The following is a 19259-nucleotide window of genomic DNA, read 5'->3' as shown; positions in this document are numbered from 1 at the left end:
CTGATGCCTGCCCTTCCCCCACCCTGCCATCTGTACTCCTGCCAGCACTAGACTTCTCTATTAAAGAAGCCACACCTATTGATTCTGCTTTAATTCACCACCCTGATACAGCCCCCCCCCCCCCCGCCTTTGCCCCTAGAAAACAAAATTCGTAACGTTGATTACTTTGCTGAGTTTTGGTCTGAAAAGGCATGTCTTCCCCTTCATCATGAAAATTTCCAACAACATAGGGTTTCTAATATTCGTTCAGGTTATAAACTAGAAGAAACTAAGGGTCTATCCCCTCCAATTTTTGTTTTCCAACAGTTTCTGGAACCTACATAGTAAGGAATTTAATTCAGATTGCATTTAGCCCAAGAAAATAAGACAGCCCTACCCACTGAATATTGGATCATATTAGCAAACATTGTATTTCATTGTATAATCAGTATTTTATTAAAAAATTAATGCCTGTGAAATGAGTTTCTGATACAAAGCCGCATGGCTGTGAGGTTGTTTTTGGGGGGATGGGAGATTTAAAAACATTAGTCTCTTCAATAATTCATGTTTTATTCCTTTAACCTTGCTAAATATTAAATCGGTTAAAGTTAAATATTTGAACACAAACTTGAGACTCTCAGAGACTCCAAGAGATGCCTCTAATTTTGCTGACTCATGTTAGGATTTTGTAAGGGTTTGTGAACTGGCACTTTTTGAATGTGTGAGCCAATCATCTTCTTCCTTTGGATCTTTCCTGTTGGATAATTGAGTTTTCTGTGACTGCATTCTCACCAATGAGTTGCTGATGGCATTACCAAGGGTTACTTGTGATTGAAAATATAAATGGGAATTCCAAAATATTAACAGAGATATGCATTTTATCTGTAGAGGAAGGTAGAGTTGACAGCCATTCATTGTAGTCAGCAAAAACTACACTCCAGCCTGGATGGATTGATTATCAGACCAATCTTTGGCCCTTGTTCATTTATTAGTCCTGCCCATTCCCACCCATCCCCTTCCCCTGCACCTCACCACCACATTGCTTTCCATTTTCGGTTACTTGAGGCAACATCACATTCTTTTTCTTCCTGAATAATCTATGTAATTTCATCGGAATTGATCTGCGCTTAGGGACTTACATTCTTCTCTCATAAGGCTCCCTGATAAGACACACCTTTTAATAATTAGCAGTATTGTTTCTACTAGAAAGAGAAATTAATTTCTTTATGCATGCATGGGACATACCTTCCACAGTAATTTTCACCCAAAGGTTTCAATGCAGTTTATCAACGTGACCTCATTTATCTTTGTGACACCCTGCTAGGATTGCTAACAATTACAACATTAATTGCGTTAAAAACTCTTCCTTTGAAATAGTATATGCATACTGACTGAGAGATGTGGGTTGCTTTTACATGAGTATCTTTGGTTTTAAATGTGCACAACAGAAGAAACTCGTGCTTATTCTACAATGGCCTACCAGAAACATAACCACTGAAACGTTGAAAACTTGCATCTCCTGTTCAAAAACAAATGCCAAAGAATAGCTGAAAGTCAATCCATGCTGCAGTAATCATTCTGAATCCAGCATCCAAACAATATTTCATCCCATTAGAACAGAATAAACTATACCATATCTAAATTCAACCTTCTGCTTAGAGAGCATCCATAAACAAGCTTGTAATGTCATCACCAGGGGAACAAACAAGTGCAACTGATGCATGGCTTTTGCCACGAAGCAGATGTGCTAGCAGACACCTTGGTAACGCTAGCTCTTTAACCGGGCTTTCCTCTTCTGCTATCTCCACCGTCCTCCACCAGCACCTCCACAACCAACTCTTCAGCGTGGATACTTCACATGCTGTAATGATTAAATAAAGGTTTCTGTTGATGGCAATGCAATTTTTCACAAGGTAAACCGTAAGCTGAGTCTGGACTGGAAATACAATGAAAATGCTAATTGGCAACACAAATCCCACATTCATGTTTTATTAATGACATCTGCACCATATTTGTAAAATAATTTACATAATATGTTAATTCTCCAAAAGAGAGGGGAATGAGAGCTCATAATTGCATATGAAATTAGCACTTTGTCTGTCTACGCCAAAGCTACATAATAATGCTTCAGATTTTTTTTTAATAGTGGCCCTTATCAGGCTTATGTTACATTTATGAGTCAGCCAAGTTTAAACTTTTAAACCTATTTTTGGTGTATAGACTCATTAGTGAATGTTCAACGTGGCTTTAGACCTGGTCTAATAGTTTGGTTTTAAAGAATTAAGAAAGATTCCAGTAGCAAATGAGGTATACATGAAATGAAATACAAGAGTGCATTGAACTCACAAAAGCAATTGGAATTTGGTACTTACACAAGACTTCTAGCACTGGATTTCTAATCATTGCATTCGTTTGTTTGTTACTATGGCACTTTTTTCATATAATTGCCAAAATTGTTCTAGAACTTTTGAGGAGTCAATGAAAGCCCCGGGCAACAGACCCAGCTTATCAATCCAGAATTAAGGGCAGTGAACTGCTTGGTGCACACAAGGTTAAGCCAGCACAGATGCCAACTCTGAGAATCTTGGGGAACACTAGAGGTGCTTTTTACTTTAAAGATGTTGGGTTATGATTACACTGAGTCCCACATTGCTCAATTAATCTCAGCCTTTTTAAAGTTTAATGAGCTATCCTTTACTTAACATTAATGTGTGCTAATCATATAAACACTCTCTTCAAAGTTTAAAAAAAAATAAGATTTGATTTCTCCTTGTTCCTAATTCACTGCCCATTTTAACTTAGTATAGTTAATTTGTAAATTGTCATGTAACTTCTAAGCCAGTGTACTAAGTAGAATCATTCTGATCTGAAGCCTATTAAGAGAGGCTTTCTAGAATGCATCCTTCATACCCAGAAACTTCTTAGTAACTGGAAAATCTAGGCTCATTTTTGTTTTTATTCGCTGCTGATGAGGAATAAATAGGAAAATGGGGCTCCCTTTTTGCCATTGAATTCAGGAGGATGCAGATTCAACATATGGATTCTAGGCAGTATTTAAAAGTAGCCAAATAAGTAGTTATAACAACTAAGTACTCTGAGAAGATGCAGAAAAAGAGAAAAAAAAATTTGATACTTATTCCACTTCCTCCCTTATTTTAGGAGTTTAGTGACCTCCCAGTAGCAATACCTATTGGGAACAAAATAGTGGGTCTTCCACACTGGTCCTAAACTAAACATTTGTCACCTAGTGGAAGTTACTTTTGAGAGATGCCGAATTGCTATAGTACATAGCTTCTCGTGTCGCTCTGAACATCAAGCAAATTTCAAGTCCTTTTCAAAATTTAGTTCTTCTATGTAGTTATTCACTTATACAGGAACATTTCAGTCATGACTTGTTTTGTTTATTCAATGACTATTTCCACTGGGTATCTCTGATGTGCCAGGTACTATGTTCTGCATATAGGAATGATACTTCAACGTAGTGCCTCTCTTTACTGTCAGGGGATATTTATTTGTCTCTACACCGTTTCCTAATGTCAAGTGTCTGACTAATTAGCAAGTCCTCCATGACTTTGACAACTTGGGGAAAATGAAATGGGGTACTCAGTACTATGGTACAATATCTGTGTGGATATACTATTTCTAGATTAAACACTATTCTAGTTTATTTATATATTCAAACAATTTGAATCCTTACCTGATAACTGAACCTAGAAGCTACAATAAAAATTGTGGTAGACGCAGTAGTTCTTCCAAAAATGGAACCAAACAAAGTCCTTCATAAAAAGTTCCACAGACCTTGGAGTCTTCAAACACCCACCCCAGTAACTCTCTCAGGACTGGTAAAAGCCAAAGGACTCAGCACTAACATCAGTGGAAGGCTTTACATCCATTCATTCAGATTCACTTCTAATATCTGAAGGACCACTGTAAGAGTAAAAATTGAGGCCCACATACCATGTCTAAGTATTTAAAAGTTACAAATCAAACAAACTGCTAAATAAAAATGCAATCTACTCTCTACTTTGGAGTACATATTTTATAATTACAAAATAAATAAAATGTATGATGGTCTAGTTCTGCTGAAAGACTGGAGACTCTTAAAATAATTTCATACAAAATTCATTAATCCTTACATATTTGTTTCATAAAATATTTTCTTGCCTTTGTTTCAGAAAATTGACTAATTACGGTGCTATAATCAAGATTTTCCACAAAACTTGTGTTCAGCTGACAGTAATGCCAAATTAAGGAATCTCTCTTGAATCTTTGTAGTTTTTTAGAATTTTATGGGTAGTTTTTGTTACTTCAGTGTGGAGAAACAGCACACTGCTGAAGTGAGAGAAACTGAAATTATACATAAAATTCTTAAAGTAATTCCTAGATTTGATAAACAAACCATGAGTTTTACACATCACGTTCAAACATTGTTATTTGGTTGCATCAGATGAATCATTACTATTGCAGAAAATTTTAAAACATTTTAATTTCATCATATAAATTACTATTATTTACATAGAAATTTTCACATAAATCAGTATCTGGATACATTATTCCTTTAGTTATTCTTTCATATTTTTCAGTGAGGGGGAATTTTTAAGGGAGCCAAAAATGTAAATATGTTGCTCTATAGAAATTTATTTTAGGATTATTTGTACATGAATCTTCTTTATGATAGTCACACAAAATACAAATCATAATTAATGATAAAATTTTTAATCAAAATTATTCAAGCAAGTTTCAACATGTTTTTTTAAAATTTAATAAACTCTTATTAAATACTTTCATTAAAAATAATTCACCATTTTAGCATTCAATATTCATTGATTCCCATGTAAAAATAATAGCACCCTGCTTCAAGCCTATAACATCTAGATCTACATATATACAAATTTAATAGCACTTTGACTTATTTAATATTGCAAAATGTTTCTCAATCCACCTTGTACAACTGTTGTGAAATTTGTACTAGCTCACAAATACTTTGGAAACAAAAATTGGAATGTAAAGAGAAGGAAGAAAATGGGCACTCAGTATGAGTGAAAATGATACTTCATTAGGCAAGAATCTATTGCATTTGTGCTGAGAAGAATTTGACAAGGTAATTAATTTGTCTTTTCTTTTCCCTAAGTGTTTCTGCCTCAAACCTTTTGGCACTCAGAAGTAGTGTCTGTCTTCAAAGCTGGCAGCAATACAACCCCAAACATGCATGGCATTTAGTCATTTTTGTGTCAAGGATGCAGCATTAGAGATGTCAAGATGTGATTCCTTGGGATCTTCATGGTGCTATTATGTGACAATTTATGTAGGATTGTGAGTTGCACTGGGCCAGTGCGAACCCCCAGGGTAGCTGAGACGTAGCTAGGCATCTGGTAAACTCAGGATAGGGACTTCTTAAACAACCTGTACATCATACCATTATGTGCCAGTTAAATAAAAGGTCTTTCTGGCACCTAGAAGGCCACCAAAACACTCATTAAATGCATGAATGAAGGAATGGATGAATGCAGAATAAACACAGAGAAAAAAGGATACTGTCTCTGCCAGCAAGGCAGGGAAATATATGAATCGCTACATTATAGTTTGGGGGAAAGTATATGGGAGGTGGGTGTAACATTCAATGAATGAAAATAGAGAGAAAGAGGCATCAAATCTGTCAAAGGAGGAGAGACTTCCTCCATGGCCCTGTTCATCAGGCATTTTTTTTTTCTTTTTTTTTTGGAACAGAACATCCAAAGCTCAGGAATGGCCTCCTGTTGCAACATTTGTAATGTACTGTTGTGATGATCATCAACTTTTAAATGTTTAGTTAACAATTTGAGGTTTTATTTCTGAAACCTCAAAACTTCCTTTGCAACCAAAAACAGAAATACCAAAACACAACCAGAAAGTGAGGCTGTCCTTTTGGTATTTCCAAATCAGCTGAAAACAGGAAACCAGCACAGTAGCAATAACTCGCTGACAGAGGCGAATCACCTCCGGACTGGAGCTCTCCCAGTAATCCAGAAAACCCTAACTGAGTTCTCTCCACTTACATCCTAACTTTGGTGTTGGGAAAGGAAAAATAAGGTCAATATACTAGAATTGATATAGAAAAATACAAACTAAACACCAAAATGTGATCTTAACCAATAAAGAGATTTCAGAGCAGTGATGTATGTGTCTGTTCAGTGTATACTTATCTGTCTCCATTGCTAGATCCTGAGCCCCTTAAGGAAAGGGACTATATATATTAGTCATCTTTTGATCCCCATATAGTGCCTGGATATGGAAAGGGCAAGAAATGTATGCTGTTGTCTAAATATCTACAATCTATGAATTCCATGTTATAAAAATTCAACCATTAAACTGTTAGGATAGCCACTCTATCCTGGGTCTCCAGTTACATAACCCTCCCCTTTTCTTTATACCAAATGGGTAGAGTTTCAGGGGACTCATTTAGTGAGGTTTATCTCTCCCAGGCTCTAGTTCTATAACAGAACTTAAGCAGGGGGACCTGGATTTTGGAATTTTCTATACATCCTATGGTATGTTAAGGTTTTAAACTGGAACTTGAAACAGAAACAGTTCAGAGTTTCATTTTCATAAACCAGGGACAGTTACAAGAGACAAATGGCCCTAGTTTCTGCCCATTATCAGAATGATGGACTGAACATAAATCACATCAAAGCAGAGTTATCTCTGGTAGATATCCTCCAACATCTAAGTGATGCACATCATTAATTCCACAGACCAGGTTATTTCAGTCTGTTTCACAGAACCTCTTATGTAGTTAATTCTTCCTGTCCATGTTGGAAGTCATGTGGCTCAGGGGAGCTGGGACTATCTCTTATTCATCTGTAGCCCAAGAACATTACAACGGACTGTGCATATAGTAGTTACTCAATAAATGTACAAGGAAAGAAGAGAAAACAAAAGAAATGAAATAAAGGAAGAAAGAAAATGAACAGAATTAAGGGATGGAAAGACCTTTTGATGGGGCTATTTCAGTTAAGGTGTGACCCACCTCATTCGGGATGGGTCTTAATCCTCTTACTGAAGTCCTTTATAAATGGGATAAATACAAAGACAGAAAAAGCCACAGAAGCAAGAAGCTGAAAGCAACAAAACCCAGAAGAGGAGGGACTGACCAGCAGAACACGCCGTGTGCCTTGCCATGGAACAGAGGAGTCCAGGATCGCCGGTAGCCAGTCTTTAGGAAGAAAGCATTGTCTTGATGATGCCTTGATTTGGACATTTTATAGCCTCAAAACTGTAAGCTTGTAAGCGAATAAATTCCCATTGTTCAAAGCCAACCCGTTTCATGGTATCTGCTTTAAGCAGCTTAGGATACTAAAACAACATGTTAAAATAAAGATCCCTGAATCCCTTCCATCATCCCACCATTAATACTCCTTTTTGGTAGATGTGTGGGGTACAGCCCAGGAATCTGCAGTATTCGTAAGTATTCCAAGTAATAATGGTGAAGCTGATCTGAGGAAATCACAGTGAGAACTACTGCTGAGTGGTGGAAAATTCTGGGTTCTCAATAGAACACAGATTCAGATTCTAGGACAGATCCAAAATCTGCTTTCTGAGAAAAATTATGGCTTCTCATTTAGTTGCCCCTACAGGCCACCTCTGTGCCTGGAAGAGTGGGTTCCCCAATTTTTTTAAATGAAGAATTAACTCTATCCTTGCTTATCTGGTTTCCAAGGTTTACATCTCTGCCCCTAATCCGTCCTTAAAAGGATATGTAGTCCATGCAACTAATATAATCTTTTATCTTCTATCATCCAGCTGCTATCAAAAGCATGGTTTTAGTGAAATAATATTTGAGGAAGATTATTTTAGGATGTTCTCATCTAGATATTTCAAATTCCACTCTTGGAACCAATTAATGACTAGATAAAAGTAACATTCTAATAAAAGTATATCTCAATATTGTGTGTGATTTTTATTAAAAGTTGCTTCAAGCTATATGCAAGTGATTACTAGTTATATATTTATTGTGTGATTGTTGTGATAAGATTGTCCAGTTTAGCCATGTGAACCCACTATGCCAGGAGTATGATATGAGTGAAGTTCTCCTTTTTCCTGGGGAGTTGCTATACCGCCATCTTTCAGGTGACGGAGGTTGTGTTACTATTGTGTTTCTCACATCTTCATGGCTGACACAAAGCTTAAGGAGTGGTGTTCAGTTTATGAACTTCCCTGCTTTTTCTATTTTACTGAACTTATCATGTGGTGTTTTGTGTGTGTCTTTTGTTTGGCTTGCAAGATGCCTTATCTTTTGGGGGCGGGGGGAAGGAGAGAGACACCTTTTTTTTCAAGTTGAAGTGTTATTGTGATAAATCACAAACATTATTTAATGGTACTGCATTATAATTACCAATATGATAAATTAGAAAGTTAAAACAATCACCACTAATTGAAAATATGCCATATGCATACAGTGCAGGTTTGACCACCAATCCCTCATCACAAAGGAGACTGATCCAACGAGACAAGGCCATTGTCTCACTTACATTGTTTTTACCAGTTGTCTTCTCTTCAGTCAGGTTCTTGTAAATAATGCAGTGACCTAGAAGACTCCCTCTGCAAAAACTTAGTGTTTGTTCTCCTCAGAGTTTTGACCTCGACTCTCCTCTAGTCACCACCTCCCTAAATTGGTGAATTTATTTACTCCTGTGGCTTTAACTGCCATCTCCATGGTGGTGGCTCCCAATCCAAAATTCTGGCTGCAGAATCACTTCAATTTCAAGAACCTATTCAAATCAAATAGCTTGTCTGCTACCATAGTGAAACTCTTGAATAAATATTGGTCAAATCAAGGCTATGATATTGCATTCAGAGAGTTGGGTTCCTGCAAGGAAGATGAAGGAGCAGAAGTTAGGATGAGAAAAAACTTGTGTGCCTTGAAAAGAAGGTTCATCTTTTTAATCACGATTGCCTAGATTCTCCTTTCTCTGCCCACATTGCTTTGATTATCTCCCTACACCTGTTACTGGAAAAACAAATTTAGATAGTGTACAGGTTTGGATATATTATGTTCCCCAAAAGCCATGTTCTTTAATGCAATCTTGTGGGGACAGATTTATTAATCTTTTTTGATTAGGGTGTGACTGCTTGATTGAATGTTTCCATGGAGATTTGACCCCACCCATTCAGGGTAGATCTTAATTATATCACTGGAGTCCTATAAGAGCAGCTAAGAGAGACTTTGGGAGATGGCTGTTGAGAGCTGATGCTTAGAGATATAGACAGAAGGGCATTTGGAGTTGCCAAGCTAAGAGATGCTAGCCCAGAGTTTGATCTGGAGACACTAAGAGAGAACCCCCAGACAGTTAGATGTACACAAGCTGAAGAGGCTAAGAGAGACAAGCCCAGAGAAATTCTGGAGAAAGCCTTTTTGAAACCAGAACTCAGGAGCAAAGGATTAGCAGACACCAGCCACGTGCCTTCCCAGCTGTCAGAGGTGTTCCTGACACCATTGGCCATTCTTCAGTGAAGGTATCCTCCTGTTGATGCCTTAGTTTGGACACGTTTATGGCCTTAGGACTGTAAACTTGTAACCGAATAAACCCCCTTTATAAAAGCCAATCCATTCCTGGTATTTTGCATAACAGCAGCATTAGCAAACTGGAACAGATAGGCTCTAAAGTCCCTTGTTACACAAAGCGAAATAAGTTTTTTTAATGAGAAACTTCTTAGACCCTGGTTACTGAGGAGCTAAAACTGAGTAGAGTACCTGCAGTACTTGCAGTATATGGAATCTATGATGCCATCTATTGCAAGATGCACCATTGTTTTATGCATCACTAAGAAAGGAAGAAAAACACTGCCAATTAAACAGTGATATATGTCCCGGTTTGCTAACACTGCAGTTATGCAAAATACTTAAAAATAACTTAAGCATCCTTAGCTTAGCATCTCCAAATGTCTTTCTGTCCACAGCTCCAAGCATCTCTGAGCATCTCTGTCAGCTCCCAAGCATCTCTCCAAAAGTCTCTCTCAGCTGCTCCTGGGGTGTTTTGCCCTCTCTTAGCTTCTCCAGAGCAAACTCTGGGCTAGCATCTCAAAGCGTCGCCAAGCCTCTGGGTCTGGGTCAGCTCTTTTTAAAGGATTCCAGAAAACTAACCAAGACCCACCCTGAATGAGCAGAGTCAAATCATTCCAAATTTTTAATTTATATTTATTGAGTTTTTTCATGTATTTATTGGGGTATAATTGACATATAATAAACTGCACATCTTAATCGTGTAAATTTGGTAAATTTTGACGTATGTACATATCTGTGAAATCATCACCTCAATCAAGACAGTGAACTTATCCATCACCTCCAGGTGTTTCCTCAGGCCCCTTTGTAATACCTCCCTGCCATCCTTCCCTTCAACCATCACACTTACCCCTGGCAAATGCTAATCTGATTCCTGTCTCTATAGATCAGATTTCATATGTTAGAATTTTATGTAAGTGGAACCATGCAACATGTTCTCTTTCTTTGACTTCTTTCCCATAGCACAGTTATTTGGAGATCCATCCATGCTGTAGCATACATCAATAGTTTATTTACTTTCATTGCTGAGTAGTATTCCATTGGGTGCCTGTACCACATCTTGTTTACCTATTCTCTTTTTGATGGACTTTTGAGTTGTCTCCAGTTTCAGATATTGCAAATTTACCTGCTCTAAACTTTTTAATATATGACTTTGTATGAACATATGCTTTTATTTTTCTACTTTTAGGCCAAGAATAGGGTCTATCTTGGTAAATGTCCTGTGTGCATTTGAAAAGCATGTGTATTTGAGTGGTCTATAAATATCAACTTGTTCAAGTTGGTTTTCAGTGTTGTTCAAATCTTCTACAACCTTATGAATTTTCTATCTATTTTTCCTATCAATTTTTGAAGGGGGGTATTGAAATATCTGACTATAATTCTGGATTTTTAAAATTTTCTTCTTGTGTTTCTACCAGTTTTGTTTCATGTATTTATATGATCTATTAAGTACATAAAACTTTAGGATTGTTAAGTTGTCTTGATGAGTTGACCCATTTTCTGCTTTTATCATTATGAAATGGCCTTCTTAATCCATGGTAATATCATTTGCTCTGAAATCTACTTTATCTAATATTGAAAAAGCCACTCTAGCTTTCTAAATTGGTGTTACAATGGCAAATCTTTTTCCATTCTTGTACTTTTAACATGCATGTGTCTTTATATTTAAAGTGCATACCTGGAAGGCATGCTTTTTTGCTTTTTTATCCAATCTGACGATCTTTGTCTTTTAATTGAGGTGTTTAGTCCTTTTACAGTATTTAATGTTATTATTGAAGTGATTAGGTTTAAGTGTATCATCTTGTTATTTTTTGTTTGCCCCATCTCTTCTTTGTTCACTTTTCCTTCTTTTTTTGTTTTTGGTTAGTTTTTTGGTAGGGGAGAGTATGCAGGTGGGATTAATTGAATTTTTACATTGACTCCATTTTATATCCTTTGTTATGTTATTAGCATTTGCTTTGGTATTACTGTGGCTGCTCTGAGGTTTAGCGTATGCATTTTTAACTTATCTTCTTCCAAATGGTATATAACTTCATGTATAATATAGAAATTTTACTATGGTGTACTTCTATTTATTCTCTTTTGATATTTGTACTATTTTTTCATACATGATAGGATTACATGTTATTAACTCCATATTACATTATTATTAATTTGTAAAAGTCAATTATCATTTAAACAGGTTTAAAAATAAGGGAAAATATCATATGTTTTCCCATGTGGTTACTTCCAGTGTTCTTCATTCTTCTGTGTAGATCCATCTTTCCATCTACTGTCATTTTTCTTCTGTCTGAAGGGCTTCTTTGAATATTTCTTATAGTGTGGGTCTGCTAGTGATTTGTTCTTTCAGCTGTTGTATGCTTAAGATTTCTTTATTTCATCTTCATTTTTGAAAGATATTTTCATGAGGTATAGAATTCTAGCTTGACATTTTTTTCTTGCAATACTTTAGTGAGATTAATCCATTATCTTCTCACTTGCATTGTTTCTGATGAGAAATTGGCTATCAACCTAACCTTTGTTCCTCTGTACATATGTCTTTTAAATCTGGCTGCTCTCACTGGCTCTGAAAAATTTGATTGGTGTGATTTTCTTCATGTTCTTCTGCTTGGTGTTTGTTGAGCTTTTGGATCTGTGGGTTTACAGCTTTTACCAGATTTGAAAATTTTTCAACCATATTCCTTCCAATATTTTTTTTTGTCCCCACTTCTGTTTCCTATCTTTCAGGGATTTTAATAATATTTTAGGCCTTTTTGTGTTGTCCCATAGCTCACTGATACACTATTCATTTGGGGGGAGAGTATAATTCTCTTTACTCTTTGTGTTTTATTTTGCATAGTTTCTATTTCTATGTCTTCAAATTCACTAATCTTTTCATCTACAATGTCTAGTCTCCCACTGATCCTATCCAATGTATTTTCAACTCACATATTGTCATTTTCTAGAAGTTCTGTTTAGTTTATATATGGAAATATATATATATGGAAATATATATATATATATATATATCCCATATCTACACTTAATTTTTTTAATATATGGAATACAGTTACAACAACTGTTTGAGTGTCCTTCTCTGCAAATTCTAATATCTGTGTCAGTTCTGGGTGCATTAAAATTGATTGATTTATCTCCTCATTATGGATCATATTTTCCTGGTTCTATGCAATATCTGGTAATTTTTTTATATGATTCTAGACATTATGAATTTCATTTTATTGGGTCCTGGATATTTTTGTATTCCAATAAATGTTTTTGAACTTTGTTCTGGGATACAATTAAATAAGTAGAAGCAGTTTGATCCTTTCAGGTCTTACTTTGAGGGAGGATTGAAACAGTGCTCAATCTAAACCCAATTATTCTCTGCTACTGAGGCAAGACCCTTGTTTGTACTCTACCCCATGGGAACAGGCACTATTTCTGACTCTGTGTGAGTTCTGAGCACTGGTAGCACTAAACCTTTCTGGTGGCTTTTTCTCTGGCCTGAGGTAGTTTTCTCACATGCACTTACCAGTTGGAATTTTCAAGAGGGGACTTCTGCAGATGTCTTAGAATCTCCCTCTCTGCATCGCTCTCCTCTCTGGTAATCTGTCTGTGAAGTCTAGCCATCTTGGTTTCTCCAGATTCTCAATTCCTCCTCTCAAAGAGTCCACCAGACTCCACCTGAATTCTCCCTCCCAACCGTGCGGTCTAGAATCTTTCTCAAAGCAGTGAGCTGTGGTGAACATAAAGCTCATCTCATTTGTTCCCCATTTCTCAGGGATCACTGTCTTTCATTGTCTGATGAATTATCTATACAATCATTGTTCCATATGCTTTGTCTCTTTTGGCTGTTTCAGGGGAAAGGTTGCTTTGGTTTGCTAAAGCTGAGGAAATGTAATATACCAGAAATGAACTGGCTTTTAAACAATGGGTATTTATTAGTTCAAAAGTTTACAATTCTAAGGCCATGAAAATGTCTGAATTAAGGCATCAAGAGGATGATACCTGGACTCTAAAGACAGGCTATTGGCATCCAGGACACCTCTGTCACATGGGAAGGAACACAGCTGGTGTCTGCTGGTCCTTCTTTCCTGGTTTCACCACTTCCAGCTTCTGGCTTCAGTGACTTCCTCTCTCAGCTTCTGAGGAGCTGTTTCTCTGAGCTTGTCTTAATTTCATCCCTAGCTTTTGTATATGTTTTATCTTCTTATAGAGGACTGCAGTAAGAAGATTAAGACCCACCCTGACTGAGGTGGGTCACATCACAATTGAAATATCCTAATCAAAAGGTTCTAGCCACAATAGGGCTACACCCACGGGAATGGATTAAAAGAACATGACCTCTTCTGGGGCTCATACAACTTCAAACTACCACAAGGGTCAACTATTCCATTGCTCCATCTTGTTTGGATGTGGAAGTTCTCATTACTGAGTTGCTTAGACAAAATATTATATCATTCTTGTGAATACATAAAATAGGAAACCATAAGCAAAATAAAATGATTGAGTTATTTCTTAAATTTTTTTCACATCATGTGTCTGACATTTTTCCAACAGTTCTCGATCCTGAGTCATTAACTTTCCTCCCAGTCTTCTCTTCTGTGCCATCAAAAGCATTGGCAATGAAGCGCTCCACTGTTGTCCCCAGGATTTATGGCCATTTGTGGCCTTTCTCAAGTTTGAATTGTTTCTGTCTTGATATTATTACCAGCATCTGACAACAGAAGGTTTTCATAGTTCTCTATCAGATGGTCCTTAAATGTTCTGTTAACTGAAATGTTGAGAAGTTCCCATTGTCCCATCAGGCCACTAGGAATAGCAGCGAGGTTCACACATGAATAGGTAAGGACAGACAACTGTGTCAAGACTGCTGCCCGGCCATCACTGTTTGGAAAATGCAACTGATTTCAGAGATGTAGAAATGTGAAGGACAAAAAGTGCATCTTAGTACTGGTGAATTACAATAGGATGCAGTGTTTGTGAAATTTATTGGCCATGGAAAATATACTTAATGGAAATATCCCAAGAATATTCTCTGGCAAATGTTTTGTTTATCTTGAGTTATGCCTGCTTAAGTCATTCAAGCTCTTTCTAGCTGTTCTATAGAATGATGAGGAAAATGCCAAATATCACTGTTGGTATCACCATGTTACAGTGAGATGTGGTCATTGCATTTCTCTTTGGAGAAAAAGATGAGCATCAGAGGTCAAATGAGGCAGCCCTGCGATCCAGCCATCTTTCCCCATGGGGACATTCTCTCACCTGTTCCAACATAGAGGCTCTTGGTTTTATCTTATTAAAGATTTCCTTACATTTATACTTCCACCTGCATTCTGGCCATGTCTACAGGGAAGTTTTACAACATTTCAAACCAAAGATGGCCAAAATTGATGCCCCTATCTTTTCCCCCAGAGTCTGCTCCTCCATTTCTACTCTCATTTTTGGTTAGTGAGACAACAATCAATACAAACACTTACACACCTGCATGTGTGCACATGTGCAAACACACACACACTAGTCACTATTTTCCACAGAAGCTATTTCAAATTTCACAGCAAGTCATTTTGTCCTTTATAATCTTGTTCCGAACTCCTTCGTGACTCTCATCTCTCTCCTTGTACCCCACCTCACCCCGTCCCCTATCCCATCTGTATATGCGTCTTTGCTCCAGTCACACTAAAGTTGTCATTGTCTCATGTGTGCCTTTTTCTTTTATCGACTCATGCCAAGAATACATTGAACTTGTACATTTACATTTAGAAAATCCTTTCTCATCTTTTCAGATAGAGCTCAAAATGTTTTCCTCAGCAAAGATTCCCTACACTCCCCAAGGCAGTTAACCTCTCCTTTCGTGCTTTCACAGTTCTCTGCTTACACCTTTATTACAATATCATACTTTTTGCCTTATCGATTAACTGCCTGCACATCTGGCTCCTCCTCTGGGCCGTGTCCTAAGAAAACAGCCCTTATTCTGTTAACCTTTCTTTCTCTAGTGTCTGCTCTTATGCCTCAACACAAGTCAACTGAATAGATGTATTTGTGAGGGTTTTCTTTACCAATCTGCCACTCCTCACAGAACCTTTTCTCAGTTATCCTCACTGCTTTCTTTTCCATCCCCCCAGGTGTTATTTAGTTCCCCTCTGAAGTTTCTGCCTTCTTGTCCTTGCTTCCTCTGCTGCGTTGCAGCAGCCCACACTTGGCTGGTGCCCAGCTCTGTGGGCTGTTCTCTCCGGGCACCTACTTGGGGTTCTGCCCACCCACAGGCGTTCCCGTGATAGGGTCACGCACTCTGAAATCTGCCCTTGGGGGTGTGCGGTTAGTTCTCGGGTTATCTTATTAACTCTCCACATCATGGGAGGGGAAGTTGACCCCCTTTAGTAAAGCATTATTTCTGGGAAAGAGCCTGGATTCCCGGCAGAGTGTACCCGGCAGGACATGGCCCTGTAAACAAAGCCCCATCCCTGCCACACCTAAACGGCAGGTTCAAAGAGAGAACCTGCCCGACGGTGCAGCCTGCCACGACCAGGGCCAGGGTTTCAGAGGCAGTTCATCAGGCCCCTGGCCACTTCCACCTGTTGTCGGGAACACTGGGGGTACAAAATTACATTAAGCAAAAGTATTAATTTGCCTATACTCACACTGAAAGATCATGACAAAATTAGAAACCAATGAAATGAGTTTGTTTGAAAGCTCAGTATGTACATAACTAGAATTCTGTTTTCATTATTCGACCTTGAATTATAGCTATACAGGCAGGGAGGCAAAACGGAGCATGTGTTTTGTAAACCAGACAAAAAAATTGTAGATAGTCAAAGAAAATTCATTCTTTTTTTATATTTCCATCCATGCTAGTCTATTCAAATATTAGTCTGTCCCTCCATCATAGGCAAATAAAAACAAAAGCAGAGCTCAATTCAGGGAGTTTCAAAACATTTAGTTAATATGGTTTTTATATATTATCCCCAAATGGGAAACTTTCTTAATCTTTTAAATAAACAATTAAATAATTAATAAACATTTTAATTATTTTATTAATTAGCATTTTATTCATATTAAAACTTGGGAAAATCTTTTCAGTTTTGCTTTTGAAATAATTTGCTTAAAGCTTAAGTTAATATCTTCTTTTTGCTTTAGCAGGTTATCTTGAACATATTAAGAGTCAGTCAGTTGTTTACAAATGGGCAAATATCTCCTAATCATTGATTTTATATATGTATAGATAGATAGAGAGATAGAGGGAGAAACCTGCACCTTTTAGGATTAATTCCCACAGCATAATGTTTACAATACCTTTGAAGTAGTTTTTAAGTATTCTAAACAAGTATGCTTACATTATAAGGTGCCGTATAAATTTCATTTATATGTTTAAAGCTTTTCTAGTAGACATGTTAATGTTATGAGAAGAAAGTATTTGAATGTATTACCTCAAAGTAAAGTATTTGGATTATTTGTAAAATTAAATGTAGTTTGTTTTGTTATTCAAAGAGAGCAATACCATATTCCAGTCAAGAAAGTAATAGAATTCAGAAGATTTCTTTTTACTACATAATTTTCAATAATTTGTAATGCCTTAGGATTTACCAAAACAACAACAAAAATATACCACCAGATTGCTTACATTAATTCCTGCCTAGCCAAATTCAAAATTCATTCAGCACCTCTGACAGAGCTTTTATATTAAGGATGTTTTTCCCATTTATTAATTTTTTTATGTAGGAGTTAACAAAAGCTGTTTATTGAAGCCTTAAACAATGTATAATATTTTCAGTATGTTGAATAATTTTTGTTATCTCTGCTTTTTAATTATTCATAAAAAGAAAAAAAATAAACGAAATAGACTTGGCCAGTCTAACCCCTTCTTGGAAGATCATGGTTAATTTTTGGTCCCCCATTGACCATCTGTGCTCTAATATCCAACAAAGATGTTTTCAAAAGCAGTTTCTGCTCTAACAAAACAAGAGTTTATGATTCACTTTCAGACTTTGTTCTTTCAACTAACTTGTTTGCTCAGGAAAACAGATTTCTAAACTTGCACACACAGCAGGATCTTTGTGACCCTGTTTACACTCCTGTCTTGCTCAGATGGCATGTCTTTTGGCTCATAGTACATGAATTAGAGATAAGTGGAGTAAAATATGACAATCTTGTGACTTCTTTTCCAAAGAGACACCATCCTTTGCATAGGAAAACTGCAAGCATATAATATTATCCAGTGACAATGATCTGAGACTTTTAAAAGCACCCAATCTGGAGGGAAATCAGGGGGTGTTTCTTTACCGTGTACCATAGATGCATGCACCTAGGACTTTGTCAACAGTTTGATAAGTTCATCCAGGTTGTTTTCATACTTTCTTTCTCCAAATTGCTCCCAGCTTTGGACATCTTCAGTGAACCCAATTTCATCTCCTATTCCTTGCTGTTTCCCTACTTTGAGTTCTTGCTTTTTACTCTATTTAGTTAAAATTATTTCCATCTTGTCTCCCAGACATCCACCAACTCTGAACTTAGGATGCATGTGGTTATGTCTTCGTTTGTTGTTCTTAAGCAGTAAATCAAGTCCAAATACGAGAGAACTATTTCCTACAGTTCTAAATGTAGGGGGTGAAAACAGCAGAGGGGGTATCTTGCAAATCAACTGGAGTTGGGAACCTGCCCTCTGTATTTCTAAGCACCAAAGGAGAGATAAGGGGCAGGAAATTTAAAACACCTTTTCCTTCATGCATGAAAAAGAAAAGAACCGATATTGCTGGTAAGTCGTAAAGCACAATACACTACCTTCCTATTGTGCCATTCGACCTAGTGTGGCCTCGATGTGTGCGGACACTGCAGGTGGCAGTGGCATTGCCCTGTAACTTTGCAAATCTCGCCAACAACAGACACAGCTCCCTGGTTACCCACGAGCTACCACCTCCTAGGATCGGCTAACTACCTAGGAAAGAAATTCCAGTCATCTTGAAACTAAGCCTTCATATCTAAGAGGAACTTGAGCATTGGCCTGAGTCAGGCAAGAGAAGGAAAATTGAAGAAACTGTTTGACTTATGTTTCAAGTTAGAACTCCTTTATGTGGCAATTCAGGTAAGGACAACCAAAATCCAAAGCTATCTGGTGAAGCTCTTTGCCCTTGCTCTACAATAATCTTGTGCCCTCCATCTATTTCCTTAGCTCTTTCTCCACCTTAAAGGTAGAAAAGCATGTGTGCCTGGCTAAGTGGAAAGCAAAACTGAAGGAGCAATCAGAAAACCAGGATTCTGGTTTCCTGCCACCGCTTTGTACTTACTGATGTATGCTCTGCCTCCCTTAGAGGGTTGTGGGAGGATCAAGTAATTTGAAAAAAAATTGGTAAAATTCTGGAACTGGAAAAAAAATGCTTTGTCTTCTGTTCCCTTTTCTATTCCATTTTTTCTATTCTTTCTTTAGCTCCCCCTCTTTTCCACCCCCCCCCCTTTTTTTTAAATTCTAATCCACACTAATTACCTCTTCTTTGGGAATTGCTCTTTGTCCTCTCAACTTCCTTACTTTCATCTTCTTTTCCTTCCGTCTTCTTCCTTCTTTCTTCCTTCTTTCTTCCTTCTTTTCTATTTTGCATACTTTCATGCTCTATTCTCTGAATAAGTTAATTCGGGAAATGTAAATAAAAGAATACCTTACCATTTTACCCTACTTGGCATGGAAAGGAATGGTGCCAGATTAATACAAATTAAAAACCAAAAAGTTTCAAACACATATAATTCTGCTTACCAGGGAAAGAAGAACAAGACT

General features: G+C 37.2%; 1 long non-coding RNA gene across 1 annotated transcript in view; it reads right to left on the bottom strand.

Moving 5' to 3' along the window:
* Positions 1-1011: 1011 nt before the first annotated feature.
* The window catches only part of LOC119507320, a 34809-nt gene continuing 16561 nt past the window's right edge, over positions 1012-19259 (bottom strand). The window contains exon 3 of the long non-coding RNA XR_005211202.1: positions 1012-1840. This is a non-coding gene — a long non-coding RNA (uncharacterized LOC119507320). The remainder of the gene's footprint in view (positions 1841-19259) is intronic.

The sequence above is a fragment of the Choloepus didactylus genome, chromosome 12 (genome assembly GCF_015220235.1).
Source record: "Choloepus didactylus isolate mChoDid1 chromosome 12, mChoDid1.pri, whole genome shotgun sequence".
Classification (NCBI taxonomy): Eukaryota; Metazoa; Chordata; class Mammalia; order Pilosa; family Megalonychidae; genus Choloepus; species Choloepus didactylus.
Note: the sequence above shows the minus strand (reverse complement) of the source record. Positions and strands in the feature narration are given on the sequence as shown.